This window comes from Mustela erminea, chromosome 8, assembly GCF_009829155.1.
Source record: "Mustela erminea isolate mMusErm1 chromosome 8, mMusErm1.Pri, whole genome shotgun sequence".
NCBI lineage: Eukaryota > Metazoa > Chordata > Mammalia > Carnivora > Mustelidae > Mustela > Mustela erminea.
In genome coordinates this window covers 3,094,677-3,111,376 of record NC_045621.1, presented here as the reverse complement: position 1 = coordinate 3,111,376, position 16,700 = coordinate 3,094,677, and the positions used below count along the sequence as shown (strand labels likewise).

General features: G+C 43.6%; 1 long non-coding RNA gene across 1 annotated transcript; it reads right to left on the bottom strand.

The window, feature by feature from the left end:
- Positions 1-778: 778 nt before the first annotated feature.
- LOC116596948 lies at positions 779-16,483 on the bottom strand. Its single transcript, XR_004288380.1, has 3 exons — positions 14,830-16,483; positions 3,061-3,195; positions 779-2,582 (listed from the first exon to the last, which is right to left on the bottom strand). It is a non-coding gene; the product is annotated as an uncharacterized LOC116596948 (long non-coding RNA).
- Between the last annotated feature and the right edge of the window lie 217 nt (positions 16,484-16,700).

The following is a 16,700-nucleotide window of genomic DNA, read 5'->3' as shown; positions in this document are numbered from 1 at the left end:
CTATGAGTCTGTTTCCGTTTTGTTTTGTTCCTTTCTTTTTTAGATTCTACATATAAGTGAAGTCACACAGTATTTGTCTTTCACTGTCTGACTTAATTCATAACATAGTATCCTCTAGGTCCATCCATGTTATCATAAATGGTAAGATTTCATTTTTATTTATTTATTTTTTATTTTTTTGGAGCCCAGAGCATGGCTTGAACTTACAACTCTGAGATCAAGACCTGAACTCAGACTTAGAGCGTGCCCACACTGCTCTCTGCTTCTGACTTTTTCAGCAGATGGAGACAGTGTAGATTATTAGGCTGTGAGGACCATGTCCATCTCCAGGACAAATGAAGACCGCTCAGTCCCTTTCAGTGTCCTCCAGAGTCCGTCACCACTCTGCCTTGTGCTGTCTTCTTCGTGTCTCTTAGACACGATCAAGAGTCAGATGTCTAAACAGCTGAGCCACCCAGGAGCGCCAAGATTTCATTCTGTTTTATGGCTAATATTTCATTATATATATAATATATTATTATATTATATATATATGTATATCATATCGTTACCCATTCATCTGTTGGGAGACACTTTCTTTTACCCATCTTTATTGGGTTGTTTATATTCTTATTGAGTTTTGAGAGTTCCTTATATACTCTGGATATAAGTCTTCTACCACATACATGATTTATAAATGTTACTTCAAGTCCCTAGCTTGTCTTTTCATTCTCTTAACAGTGCCTTTTGTGGGGCAAAGTTTTTAATTTTAATAAAATCCAGCTTACCAAATTTTTTTAATTTTATGGATTATACTTTTGGTATCATATCTAAAAGATTTTTGCCAAATCAATAAAATTAAAGATTGGTTCTTTGGAAAGGTCAATGAAACTGATAAACTTCAAACCAGATTGAACAGGAAATAAAAAGAGAAAATACAAGTTACCAATACAAAAAAAAAAAAAGGAAAGAAGATATCATTACCAATCCTATTAAAAAGAAATAATATTATGAACAATTTTATGCTGTAAATTTTTCAACTTAGATGAAATACGTAAATTTCTTCAAAGACAAGCTATCAAATCTACTTGAAGAAATAGATAAACATAAATAGGCAAATATCTATTACAAAATTGAATTTGTACTTTAACACTTTTCTACAAAGGGAATTCTAGACCTGATGGCTTGACTGATTAAGTTCTACCAAACTTCTAGCTAAGAAGTAATACCACTTCTATACAGTTACTTCCAGAAACCAAGGAGGAGAGAACTCTTCCCAGTTCAACTTATGAGCCCAGCATTACCCTGGTCCCAAAAGCAGACAAAAATATTATAAGAAAATAAAACTACAAGCCAACATCCCTAACAAAGGCCCAAAAATTCTTAATGAAATTTTAACAAATCACATCTAGCAATATATTAAACATTATAACACACCATGACCCACTGGGGTTTATTCTAGGAATGCAGTTAGATCAATATTTAAAATCTAATCAATGTAATACACTGTGCTAATAGAATAAAAAAGGAAACATGATTATCTCAACAGAACAAACTGATAAAATCCAACCTCTATTCAACACAGCACTAGAGGTTCTATGTAATATAATAAGTCAAGAAAAATAAAAATAATCAAGATTAAAAAGAGAAAAAATCAAACCATCTTTATTCATAGACGACGTGTTCATCTACGTGGAAAATGTTAAACGATCTACAATAAAAGAACTGATAGAACTAGTAAGTGGGAATATCCAGTTAGCTGGATACAAAAATCAATTAAAAATTAACCTGCTTTACAAATAATTTGCATTTACAAGGTATTGCCACTTACATAGTCCTGACTGGCTCAGTCAGTAGAGCATGTGACTCCTGATCTGAGAGTCTTGAGTTCAAGCCCCGTGTTGGATGTGGATCCTACTTTAAAAAAATAAAAATAAGAATAAAAAAATAAGAAGTAGAGCTCCACCTTACCTCATACCACATACAAAATTAACTCAAAATTAATCATACACCTAAATATAATAGATACAACCATAAAACTTCCAAGGGAAAACTTTACTTACATTTAATCTGGCAATTTTTCTTAAATAGAATATTAAAAATGCAAGTGATAATAGAAAGTAATAAATTGGACTTTATCAAAATTAAGAAGTTTTCCTCTCCAAAACACAATGTTATAAAAATTAGAAGGCCAGACATAGGATGGGGGAAATATTTTCAAACATGCCTCCAACAAATGACTTGTATCTAGAATGCATAAGGACTCTCACAGCTCAACAATACCAAGACAAACAACTAATTTAAGGGTGGGCAAAGCGTGTCAGAAACACTTTGCCAAAGAAAACATGTCAATAGCAAATAAGCACATGAAAATATGCGCTACATCATTAGTCACACGAGCAGTCTTTTCCACTGGGGAGCGTTTGGCCTCTCTGTCGCAGAGACTTTGGGCAATGTCTGGAGACGGTTGTGATTGTCACCACCGGCTTGGAGGCTGCCTGTGGCATGTAGGGAAGCAGCTGCATTTCCCGCAATGCAACAGGACAGCTCTCCACGCGAAGAATCGTTTGACCTCAGACGTCCGTAGTAATAAGGGAGAAACTCTGCATTAGAAAGATGCTCATCAAACCTCAGCCACACAGCAGCGCACGTGAAAGGAAGAAAGGGTGAATGAGACGGAACATACTGTCACGGGGGAGAATGCAGAGCAGGTGGGGCCTCACACAGCTGGGGGTGTCGTAGTTATGCCACTTCGGACGGTGACTTAGCCGTTTCTTTAGCAGCTCAGCACAGACCTGCTCCAGCGGCTCGACTCTCGGTCTTTCTCTGAGCGACACGAAGGCACATGTTCGTGTAAAGACTCACGCGGGGGCGCCTGGGTGGCTCAGTGGGTTAAGCCTCTGCCTTCGGCTCAGGTCATGATCTCAGGGTCCTGGGATCGAGTCCCGCGTCGGGCTCTCTGCTCTGCAGGGAGCCTGCTTCCTCCTCTCTCTCTCTCTCTCTGTCTGCCTCTCTGCCTACTTGTGATCTCTGTCTGTCAAATAAATAAATAAAATCTTTAAAAAAAAAAAAAAGACTCACGCGGAACCGGACATCACAGCTGTATGTGCAGCAGCAGGAACCCGTAACAGCTCATGTGTCTGTCGATTGTGGATGGAGGAACCGATGGCGGTTTAGTCGCACAAGGAAACACTGCTCAGCAGTGAGAAGACGCACCTGCTGACACACGCGGTAATAAGTAGGTAAGGATACAGGGGTGAATGTCAAAGACGTGATCTTACGTGAAAGATGCCAGACACCGCCCCAAGAAGGAGAGTCCTGTATAGCTCTGTTGGCAAAACTCCAGACTGCAAACTGCTCTGTGGGAACGGAAAGCAGATCAGTGATTGCTCCGGGATGGGGGTGAGTGGGGCAGGGGAGGGGAGAACTATAAGGGGGCAGGAGGAAGTTTGGGAGGACGATGGATGTGTTCATCACCTCCGTTGTGGTGATGCCTTCAGGAGTGGCTTATGAAACAATTTACCAAAATGTGTACTTGAAATATGTGCAGCTTATCACATGTCAGTGTAACTGGGAGCACACTGGGCGGGTGGGGAGGCTGTGGCTCCTGTTCAGTGTCCGGGAGGAAGGTCACGCTTCCCTCCGGGCCGCTCCGGACTGGACCGGACCTGTTCACAAGCCCAACTCGCCTCTGCGACACCGGACTGAAAGGAAGTCAGTGCCTCAGAGCATTCTTTAAACTGTCCAGGAGGAGTGCTCAGATCGGAGGCTTCCAGAAGACCCAGATACTGTATAAGAAATTAGGAAATTTCACTTCCTTGCTATCTAAAGTTATTATTTATTTTTATAATAAACTCTCATGACTAAGGCTAGTCTGTGCGTGTTCAGGAACCAGAAAATCACACCAACTCATACTTGTCCTCCACATGCTTGCGGACGCATTCTCCCAGAACATCTGGCAATGCAGTAAGAAAGTAGCAGAAGAGTTACACATGTTGGAAAGGAAGAAACAAAACTGTATTATGTGTACTATTTGATTGTTTACCTAGACAGTTCGGGGGAATCAAACTGAAGAATTACTGGAACTCAAATTAGGTTGGGAAGCCTGGGTGGTGTAGTTGGTTAAGTCTCTGACTCTTGGTTTCAGCTCGGGTCCTGACCTCAGGATCCCGAGATCAAGCCCCCCATCAGGGTCCATGCTGAGCTCAGCATCTGCTTGGACTCTCTCTCCCTTTCCCTCTGCCCTTCACCCCTGCGTGTTCTCTCTCTTAAATAATTAAATCCTAAAAAAAAGAAAAATAGGTTTATGTAATATGGCAAGGTACAAAGTTAATATGCAGAATTCAGTATTTTCTAAATATGCGGAAAACAAACACTATAGGATGGAAAAAAGCTGATACCACTGAGAACAATGAAATTCTCACTACTTGGTCACTTCTTCTGAACATTTTCTACTTCTGTGTCCTTCTCAAAGTGTTATGTTGGGAATCAGCCGGAATGTGTTTATGGTCCTAAAGCCTTTCCGGAGAAGCTCTCTCTGTGTGATCCGAAGGGTCACCGTCTCCTCTTCTTTCAGTGTAATGCCTTGGTTTCTATTTCCTTCAACAGATCAGTTGAAAACCATGTTCCTCCAGCAGCGGGCCGTAGCCTGACCCATCCTGCCATCGGTTGTTTAGGAATTTACCAATGAGTTAATTTATGTAAAGTATCGTTCTTCATATTGGATATTTTTCTGTATGACGACGGACTCATAATTCAGGAGAGCTGGGTAGACAACAGCAAGAAAATATTTGTGTCCTCAGTAACTTGTATAAATAGAACTTAAATCTCTTGCTGTATGGTATTTTAGAATGTATGTTAAAATGAAAGTATGAAATAAACTGTTCTTGGTCATTTAAAGTCAAATAGTGTTTTTTGTTCCCATTAATTTTTGCTTTTATTTGTTAAGTTTTTATTTAAATTCAGTCAGTCAGCACACAGTGTAATATTAGTTTCAAGTGTACAGTAAGTGATTTAGCACTTCCATACATCACCCAGTGCTCATCACAACAAGTTCGCTCCTTAATCTCCACCACCGATTTCACTATCCGACCCTGGCCCCCCGCCCCGTAACCACCAGTTTGCTCTCTACAGCTATGAGTCTGTTTCCTGGGGCGCCTGGGTGGCTCAGGTGGTTGAGCACCCGACTCTTGGTTTGGGCGCAGGTCGTGATCTCATGGTCGTGAGATCAAGCCTCCTGGCGGCCTCCCCACTCAGTGAGGACTCCGCTTCCCTTTCCCTCTCCTTTGGTCCCTCCTCTCACTTCCTCTCTCTCTAAAAAGTAAATAAAGTCTTTTTTTAAAAGGTCTGTTTCTTGATTTGCCTGTCTTTTCCCCCTTTGCTTGTTTTGTTTCTTAAATTCCACATGTGAGTGAGTGAAATCATATGGTACCGGTCTTTCTCTGGCTGACTCGTTTTCTTTAGTCCAATACATCCGGCTCCATCCGTGTCACTGCAAATAGCAAGACTTTTTTTATGGCTGAGTAGTAGTCCAGTGTGTGTGTGAGTGTGTGTGTGCGCGCACGTGTGTCTGTGTGAGTGTGTGCGTGCGCGTGAGTGTGTCTGTGTGAGTGTGTGTGTACATACCTCATCTTCTTTATCCATTCATCTGTCAGGGGACACTTGAGCTGTTTCCATAGTTTCGCTATTGTAGCTAATGCTGCTAGGAACAGCAGGGTCCCTGTATCCCTCTGATTTAATACTTTTGTATCTTCGCGTAAATACCCAGTGGTGCAATTGCTGGGTCGTAGGGTAGCTCTGTTTTGAACTTTTGAGGAACCTCCATACTCTTTTCCAGAGTGGCCACACCAGCTCGCGTTCGTTCCCAGCAACCCAGGGCACGAGGGTTTTTTTTTTCCCACATCCTCACCGACACCTGTTGTTTCTTGGGTTTTGGATTCTAGTCATTCTGACAGGGGTGAGGTGATATCTCATTATACTTTTGATTTGTATCTCCCTGACGATCAGTGATTTTGAGCATTTTTTCATGTATCCGTTAATCATCTGTATGTCTTCTTTGGAAAAATGTCCATTCATGTCTTCTGCCCATTTTTAAAATTCAGTTGTTCATGTTTTGGGTGTTGAGTTTTATAAGTTCTTCAGATATTTTGGATACTAACTCTTTATCAGATATGTCATTTGCGAATATCTTCTCCCATTCCATAAGTTGCCTTTTAGTTGAGTTGAATCAAATAGTATTTATTATTGAAACATCCCAAATGTTCACTCTGGGACCCTAAGGCCTGAGGGCACTGAATTCCCCCACTGTATGCAGATAGCTAACCCTTTAGAGTTAGGACAGTCTCCTATGTAAAATGAATGAACTTGGAATTGATCATCTTTAAGATCTCTTCGTAAACATTTTTGTGATTCTCTGAATCTGTACCTGTCAAGTATTTTCATCCCTGCTTTTAAAAGAATTATGCAGTAGGGAGCCTGGGTGGCTCAGTGGGTGAAGCCTCTGCCTTCAGCTCAGGTCATGATCTCAGGGTCCTGGGATCGAGCCCTGCATTGGGCTCTCTGCTCAGCGGGGAGCCTGCTTCCCCCTCTCTCTCTCTGCCTGCTTGTGAGCTCTGTCAAATAAATAAATAAAATGTTTTTTTTAATAGTATAAAAATAAAAAAATTATGCAGTAAACAGTATTTCCCTTTGAAACAAATAGTCCTGTGGGGTATACAGAAGTTTTGCATCACTGTTTTTGAAACTTTGATTGTAATATCACTGGTCTTCTGTGTACCCTATATTGAAAATATCATGACCTGACACATAGGGAATGTAAAAGGAACTATAAATCCATCTATCTTCATTTAACTATAATTTGACTTTCTATTACATTTAACATGCTAAAATAAAATAGGAATAAAGTTTACATCCTTACACATCCGTGATTAATCATCTTTATCACTGATAATAAATAGTAAAATATCAATTATTGAGCAATTATTCAGTAAATATTTATTAGGTGCTCAAAGTTCTGGTGCAGTCCTTACTGAAATGGAGTAAAACAAAGCGTGCACAGAAACGACAGGCCGTGGCGCCAAGGAGCTCGCAGTCTTAGCAGAGAAAAAATATACTTTAAGTGTATTTTAGGAATGTATGTTATTTGAGGAAAAGTACATGTCTATATTCAAGTGATCCCCCTTAAAATATATTTTCCATAATACCATGTGTATTACTCCTTGTGTATTACTAAATATAGGAAACTAGTTCCACTGTTTCACATTCAGGTCAGACTTGGACGTATTCATTCATTTGACTGATACTACTATGTGCCCATTTTGTGACTCCCATTGTTCTAGGTGCTGGGAACACAACCACAGATTTCTAAAAGTCCCTGCTCTCATCAGGTTTATGTTCCAGAGGGTGTATATAACCTGTAGCCCAAGTTTTTGTTTTTGTTTTTGTTTTTTTAAGATTGTATTTATTTATTTCAGAGAGAGAGACCGAGAGTGAGGAGGAGCAGAAGGAGAGGGACGCGCGGACTCTGCGCCGTGCACAGAGCCCAACGCGGGGCTTGATCCCACAACCCTGAGATCATGACCTGATGTGAAGTCACGAGTTAGACATTAGCCAACTGAGTCACCCAGGCACCCCAGAACGTTATTTTTTTTTAATTAACATAATGTATTATTAGCCCCAGGGGTACCAGAATGTTACTTTTTTCTTAAAGAAATGTTACATCAACTTGATTTCACTCTTTTCCCTAGTTATAAAAGTAATTCTTGTGTATCCATGGAAACAAACTACAATGATAGAGAAAATGAATGTTCTTTTGTAATCCTGTCCATTGGCATAATTACCATGAATAGTTTGGTATATATATTTACAGGCTTAAGAAAATTTTTTTTAATTTACCAAGTAAATCACTCTTTTATACATTTTTTTTTCCACTTAACAACACCATACACAACACACCATCACCCTATACCCGGAGCGTGTTTTCCTAACGAGGCATGGAGCCCTAACTCTTTCTGGTCATTGGTTACATAACGTGACCATTATGTAGAGACTGCGAGTTATTTCAGCCATTCTCCGGCTGGTGATCATTGAGGTTACCTCCAGTTTTCCCACTATGATTAGTATTTTGCTCAAGAAATTTTTGCTGACCACAAGGTATTCCCAAATTCACCCGTGAGACCTAAAGACAGAGCTCCAGCTTGCAGCTGTCTCACTGGACTAGGGAAACGGAAATTGGAGTTTGGAAACTGGGCAGCCAAGATCTGAGGGCTCAGCGTCCCCGAGAATAGAAGGATGTAAAGCAGTGAGCCTGGGACTTCCCATGCAATTTCCCCGATGGCTTTTTTTTTTTTTTTTAAGTTCCTAAGTTGTACGTACTGGGGGTAAAAGGATGAGAAGCCCAGTGGAAAGCAGCTAGGTGATAAGAGTCTCAAAATCTTCTCTTAGATTTTGAGAGTCTCACCAATTTTTCTTTCTTCATTTCCTTGGGGGTGGGTGGGGCGGGCGGGCAGCAGGAGGCAGGGGGAAGGCCTTGTAGGCCAAGCTGAAGCTGGGGAATCAAAGAAAGTCACCAGAGGGTTTTGAGGGACATGAGAGCCTGACTTGGAATCGGTTGTACGGTATTGGCATCAAAAGGGCCCCTGTGTGACTGTCCTGCCAGTGAAGAGACAGTGGCACTGGGCGTGACCATCCACAGTCACGAATGACCCACAGCAGCAGATACCATTCTGACCCCTAGTCTAGGTTCTTGTCAAGGATGCGGGTCCCTCAAAGTCCTGTCACAGTACCTGTGTAATTGTGAGCCAGAGGCATGGAGAGGTCGGCCAAAAGGGGTGACCCGGGAGTTTGAAGGATGAAAGGATTTGGGAGGCCAGGAAATGAGGAGAGAGTGGGGAGAAAAAGCTCAAGAAAGAGAACAGGACCCCAGAGTTCTCTCTCAGAGCAGGATATGGAAGAAAACACCTGGAATCAGAAAATTAGAGTGTGAGTGGAGGGGAGGGCAGGACAGGAAAGGTGGTTACTTAGGGCTACTTAGGGAGCTGTTGGTGGTTACGTAGGGAGACTTGGAGGTGGAAATGGTGGGCTCGCAATTAGAAATGTACTCTGGGGTTTGAAAGAGAGATGAGGGCTTTTCCTTATTCCAATCCATGCCCTCCTCTTTTCCATTTTTCCTTTTATAAATTTGGGAATCAAATATAGAGTTGAAGTTGCAAAAGTGAATGAGATCTTAAAGTGAAAAACTACATGAAGAAAAAAATTTTTAAAGCATGGTATATTGGAATTTTATAATTTAAAAATCCCAATATATATAATCTGATTCATCATGAAAACTAGATCTCATGTCTTGAATCCTAGAGAAAGGATCATCTAGGTTTTATGAGTCCCTGCCCAATGCCTATGGGCTGAATGGTAGGTAGAACACAGTCATTCCATGGGCGACATCTTGAATCTTTCCGGAGCTTCTTGTACTGAGTTCAAACCTGCCCTTCTACAATGTCTGCATATTGTTCTTTTAATACAAATATTTAAGCTTTTATCTACTTTGCATGATAAAATGGTATAATTCAAGGACTACAGTAGACTTCACTAACTACATAAAATTAGCCAACTAATCATCAGCATGTAATTAGTTCTAAAGAAAAGCAAGAGAATATTAAAACAATCTGCTACTTTTTCTCACGTATCAGAGTGGACAAGTGATGCTATCTGGTGTTGGCCAGCACGTGGGGAATGAACATTCCCGTCCTCTGCAGATGCATCAGTTGGTAAACCTTTTCTGGAGGACCCTTTGTCAGTAGGCACCCAAATTTAGAATGTCTGTTTCTGATCTAGCATTTCCACTTCTAGGAATTTATCTCGATGGAATAATTAGAAAAATGTTTATATACACAGTCTTCAAGTATATTCATTGGCTTTTTTTTTTTTACTGAAGTATAACATACATACAGTAAAATACACAAAATTTATACAGCTCAATGAATTTTTACAAAGTAGACACCCCCGTGTATCTGCCATCAAGGCAGGGAACACTACTGACACCCCCAAATCTCTCTCTCGCCCTTCTCCAGTCATTGCCACCCCAAAGGCAGCTAGTACTCTCACTTAGATCAGGTTTCCAGGGAAGCAGACTCAGATCACTGTGCAGCTGGGACCGGTTTTTGTGAGGGGAAGGAAAGCAACACGATTGAGCAGAGGTAGGAGCGGAATTGAATTGCAACTCCCAAAGTCGTCAACCAGCTGTCCGGGAACTCTAAGGTGCAGAAGACACTGACGAGTTCTCCCGAATTTCAGTGAAGGCCTTCATGCCCGGCCAACGGTGGGGGATGTGATCTTGGTCCGCTGAGACATTTCCCAAGAAGACCATCCCTGAAGAGGGCTCGTGATGGTGCTTTCCATTAGTTTTGCTTGGTTTTGACATCGTATGAATGAAGAATGATGTCACGTTGTATATACTTTTTCTGTGTCACTTCTTAGAGCATAATGTGCCTTGATTGGTCTGTAGTGCTTCATTCCATGACGTGGTTTCTCTTTCTATCGTGGTTTGAGTGTTTGCTTGGGTTTCAGGACTTGGCCATTATGAACACCATTGCCATGGATATTCTTGAAGTGTCTCTTAATGTATATTTACATGCATTTCTGTGGGGCACACACCTAGGAAAAGGTCATAGAATAAGCATATGCTCGGCTTCATTAAATATTTTTCTAAAGTTCCACTATGTGTTAGTTTTCTAAAGTAGTTGTACACATTTGTGCTCCCACCAGCTAGAGAGGAGACTTTTGTTGTTCCAAACTCTTGCTAATTCATGTTATGCTGGCGGGTCATGTGGTTTAAGTGCATTTTCTTGGTGATGCGCCATGTTGGGCACATTTTCGTATGCTTATTGACCTGGTAAGCACTCTCTTTTGTAAGGGGTCTTGTGGTCATTTATTTTTATTTTCTTTTCTCATTAAATTTTTGTTTTAATGGGTCTCAAAATTCTGTGACAGATGTCTGGTCAGGTTGTTCCCCATTAAAACATGCTGATTTTAAAAACTAGTAACAAAACTGCCACGCACACACACACACGCACACACACACGCGCGCACACACACACACACACACACACACACACACATGGCCCATAGAAAACGTTCCCCTTTTCCTCTGAAGTTTTATGATGCATTGCTGTCATTAACCACTCTTTTACTACTAAACTTAACTGGCCAACTGACACGGCTCTGAGACCCTTCTTCCGCCACCAGTTAAGGCTGGGGTGGCAGGTGTTGGGCTAATACTCATTAGCCTTCTGAGCTTTCTGGGCAGACGTGGTGACCTGCCAGCTCCAGATGCCTTCCTGTCCACGGGCTTTGATGACACGGTGGCAACCGTCTGTCTCCTGTCACCGACAGCAAAGCTGCCCAGAGGAAGATAATCAGAGATGCTCTCAACACAGTAGGCTTGTCACGAACTGAATCAATGATGGCAGCATCACCAGATTTCAAGAACTCGGGACCTTCTTCCAGCTTTTTTCCCAGAATGGCGACCAGTCTTCTCTTTCAGCTCAGCAGACTAACAAGCAATGTGAGCTGTGTGACCCCCAGCGCTGCTCCGGCCTGGAGGGTTCAGGATAATCACCTGAGGCATGAAGCCAGTGTTTCCATGGGTGGGTCATTTTTGCTATCATCAGCCACACTGCCACGACGGACATCTTTTTGACATTGAAGCCCACAATGTCCCCAAGAAGAGCCTCCCTCAGAGCTTCATGGTACATTTCAACAGACTTTATTTCAGTTGTAAGACTGACAGGAGCAAAGGCGACCACCACGCCAGGTTTAGAACACCAGTGTTCACTCGGCCCCCAGGGACAGTGCCAATACGATCAATTTTGTAGATGTCCTGGAGAGGCAGACACAAGGGCCTGTCAGTTGGGCAAGTTGGAGGCAGAATGCAATCCAGAGCTTCAAGCAGGGTGGTTCCCCGGGCGTTCCCATCTTTACGGGTGACTTTCTGTCCCTTGAACAGAGGCATGTTAGCACTAGGCTCGAGCATCTTGTCCGCATTCCAACCAAAACGTTGTCACAAACGCTACTGTGTCAGGGTTGGAGCCAATTTGCTTAATGGAGGTGCTGGCTTCCTTTACAATTTCCTTGTATCTCTTCTGGCTGTAGGGTGGCTTGGTGGAACCCATTTGCAACCCAGCCCTTCATTGTTTTGCCAGAAGGCCATCCTAACGGGTCTGCCTATTCTTGGAGCTACCGGCCTCAAACACGAGCCGCCACCATCAGGACGGCTCCGTGAGCCTGAGACGTGGCTGCAAACATGTGTTTGAGAAAGTCTCTGTCCTGGACTGCCATGATGATCATATAATACCTGCTGGTCTCGAATGTTCACACGGAGTTATCAATGGTGATACCATGTTTAAGTTCAGCTTTCAGTTTATCTAAGACCCAGGCATCCTTAAAGGAGCCCTTTCTCGTGTCAGCCTCCTTTTCAAAACTTCCGATAGTTCCTTTGTCGATCCCACCACGCTTGGAGGTCGGATGACCAGTAGTGGTGGACCTGCCCAAGCCTACATGTGCAGCGATGACGGTGTGCACAGGAGTCTTTTTCTTTCCCGTTATGGATGAGGTTTCTCACAGAACCTGTGTTCTGGCTGCAAACCCATTGCAAAAAAGCGTGTGGCCATTTTTATATTGGGCTTTATTTTTCAGGTTGACCTGTAGGAGGCCTTTCTCTCTTCGGGGTACAGGTCCCTCACCAGATACATATTACACATCTTCTCACACTCTGTGGCTCGTGTTTTCACTCTTTTCCGCACCAAAGGAAACCAACTCTAGGGAAGCGGACTAAAATGTCAGCAGTCCTTGTGACTGGGTGACGGGTTTTCCTCTTTGGTTTTTTTTTTTCACTCCCTTTCATGTTCCAGTTCTTCAAGAAGCACGTAATGAAAAGAATATTTAAAACACAGTAAAAGGAATAATTTGTTCAAAGGAAGCAGCATATTTAACACATAATAATGTAGTTTAAAAGGAACCTTTTGGAAGAGGTTAGCCAAGACAAGAACCTTGCTAGAATTTGCCTTTAATATCACACAAGGGCCAGCGTGGATCTGCTGGAGGCCCCTGGTGGAGGGTGTTAATAAATTTACAACAAATGTGCTTGAAATGCCACAGCATAAAGGGCCACGTGGGAAATGTGTGTACACAACAGTTTGGTTCCCTTATCACCTCAGTTTTGTTATAACAGAAAAGATCCTTCTGCTCTCAGTTGGGGGAGACCTCCCTTACCGGGGGCTCGCTTTGGGCCTGACCAGCAGATATGACAAAATTTCAGCCAGAGCAAAAGACAATGAGGTTAGAAGTGAAAATGAGACGGATACAGGGCCCGCTACGTCATTGGGGCAGCCAGTGCCACAAACGAACCTGCCATACGAACATATGGGGCCTTCGTTCAAAAGGTGGGGGGAAAGTACTAAAGTACTCAAGTACTTAAATACTTCAAGGTATCAAAGTAAAACATTTTTCCTTTCTTCCGCAGTCTCCCTCTCAACCTGTCATGTATCATTTATTTGCTATTTAATGTCATTCTAGGTAAAGAAAATTTAAAAATGTAACTTATCAGCATGGATTTTATTCATCTATATATAGTGTGATGCCAGTTTTAAATGCAGATACAAGCATTTAACGCATGTGTGGAGTTGCCAAAATTACACGATCCATTTTTCATTGCTTCTATGTGAATTCATATTTAATTCTCACCAGAACAGTGGAAACATTTCATGAAACTAACTCAACTGTTTTTATTTCTTTTCTTGATACTCACACGTTCTGCCAAATCTCTCTACCTGTGGCTCACTGGCAAGCAAGGACAAGAAAGGGAAGGAATTATAGGTGACCCTGCCTTTCCCCTTCCTTCCACGCCAAGGTTTTCAGCCGAAGTGACTTGCTAATACAGAAACGTAACGGATAAGAACGGGGGGATAGGCTCATCTGGTTGTTCACGCATGTTTCTCAGAATGCTCTTGTCTTCTTTTCATACTGGAGCCAAGGACTGGACCTCCAGGGCTGTCGATGTCCCCACGTAATCATGAGTGTGACGTACTTACCTTGTGCTCACTTTGAGTCTCATTGAACGTCACGGGCCCCTGAGAATTCCACACTCACAGGACACCATCGTGTTAGGTGAACGGGGTAAGGGCAGCCGGTGGGTGGGGGACACACCCTGTATGCCGTGTCCCCATCAACGCGTACGCTCCACTGTCCTGACTTAACTCACAAGTTCAAACATAAATTATTTTTCTAAGAAGAGGATTTTATTTTATTTTTTTCCTCCAGATTTTTACTTAACTTTCAGTTAGTTAACACGCAGTGTAATGCTGGTTTCTGGTGTAGCATTTACTGATCCATCGCTTCCATACCGTCCCCAGTGCTCACCACAAGTTCCTTCCTCAATCACCGTCACCTACGCCCCCCCCCCCCCCGCCCACCTCCTTAAAAATAAACGTTTTGAGAAGTTTGACATGGCAACAGCAGAGCAAGTACAAGGCTTTCTGAGTGAGGCGCCTGTGCAGCTGCAGGGGTGCTCCCCTCCCTCTCCTCCCCCTTGCCTCTCTCCCTTCTCTGCCCTTCTTTTCCCACCTCTTCCCTCCCCGGCCCGTCTTCCTCTCTCTTTCCTCCTTCCCTTCCGTCCACTCCCCTGCGTCCTTGCTAAGGGGTACAGCAAGCTCCTAATCCTGCACAGGCATGGCTCCTTCAGGAATGAACGCATTGAAAATACAGCCCAAGAAAGAAAAATCGTATTAAGATTACAGGCATTTTGCTACAGAGCCGGAATTCTGGCTAGTCTGATTATCAAATAGAAAGAGTAAACAAAACCTTTTCAGAAACGTCGGCGCTGGACGCAGCCACTGCTGCTGGATCAGTTTCCGACTCTTCCTCGTGCACACACCGGACTCCCACGCGGTCCTGGCCGTTCCGAGGGGCCCCCGCAGTCCCCTGGACTTGCTCTCGGGACGTGTCTTTCAGCCAGTCTGTACCAGGCTGGATACAACTGGAGCTGTCCGCTGCGGCTGTGAAAGGCTGCAACCGACGGTCTTTGTTCTCTCTTCACACTTAGAGGAAAAAATGAAAACAAAACCGGGGACAGGAAGGCAACTGTAACCTTCCGTTTGCTTTTTTCTCCTTTGGGGAAGGTAGCAAATGTGTGTATCTCGGTTTGACTTTTCCTGCCGTGGCAGGGGCCGTGCTGCGGGGTGGTCACTGTTCAAGGCTGGTCGTGGCAACGCACAGGCGGCTGCGGACGCAGGACAAAGCGTCACACCCAGCGCCTGGGGATGGGCTGGGCAGACTCCGGAGTGGAGTGCTGAAGCACTCTGGACACGAGCTCGCTCATAAGGGGGGCAGGAGGGGACTTGGCAGGGTCAAGAAGCCCAGATATTTACCGTAGATCTTGGGAGAAAAATAACCACTTCCATTCATCTTGTATTTTCGTCTGTGCTTTTGCCGGCCGGAAGTTCCCTTTATCATTGTAATAAAAGTACATATTTATGACACTTAATTCTTAGGGGGATGAAGTAGATAAGTACAGCTGAAATAGATAAGTGCATGTGGCTGCGGATGGGAGTGATGTGGCTGGAAACGTCACGAGACACTCGTGATAGGAACGGGGATGTGTGATCAGAGGTCAGACCGGGGCCGGCCAGGACAGCCCGGCTGGACTGAGCAATAGAGATTGCCGGTTGCTCTCCAACGCCTGTCTCCGGTCTTCCAGGCTGATGAAATGCCCGGTTTTGCTGGGTACATGGCTGCTGGCCACACGGCTGGGTACACTTCCCAGCTTCCCGTGTGCAAGTACAGTCACATGACTAGGTCCCGGTCAAAGAGCTGAAAAATTACCTGCTCTTTCCTTCCTGTCTTTCCCTCTGTCTTGCAGGTCCTGCGGCCGTCGCCGGAGAAGGGCCGTCATCTGGGATGGAAGGAGCCTGAGTCCCTGTGGGTGTTAGGGTACAGCCACCGTTCGGCCTCCTAAACCACTTTTATCTTGTGTAAGCTGTTGTGGATTTGGCATTTTGCTACACGTGGTTTGTATAAAGTCCACATAAAGCGTTACTGCAGGCTTGGCCTGTCTGGACTTCTCCCCGACGGAAGGACTGTCTTACCGACTTTATGCACAGGCGAAATGCTCTGCTTTTTCTGTTCCCATCATTATGACATCGCAGAAAGCCCTTTGTAGAATACACATCTGTTGGCACTTCAGAATTTCATGCAGGGAGCCTTGGAGGGGTCCGAAGCCAGGGCGATGACCGGCAGCATACAAAGTGCATTCAAAGGCCGTGATCTTCAAGACCCGACTCAGCGTGGGAGCCCGTCCGGAAGAACCACAGGGCTGAGTTAGGGGTATTCATAGGAACAAGCAAGTGGCTGGTATACAGTAACAGGTGAAAAGAATATGTAGAAAACGTTCTAAGAAGATATTGGGGTGCCTGGGTGGCTCAGTGGGTTAAAGCCTCTGCCTTCAGCTCAGGTCATGATCTCAAGATCCTGGGATCGAGCCCTGCATCGGGCTCTCTGCTCAGCTGGGGGGGCCTGTTTACTCCTCTCTCTCTGCCTATTTCTCTGTCTACTTGTGATTTCTCTGTCAAATAAATAAAATCTTTTAAAAAAAAAAGATCTTGAGCAATTATTTTTTTAAGATTTTATTTATTTGAGAGAGAGACAGCACGAAATGGGGGAGGGTCAGAGGAAGA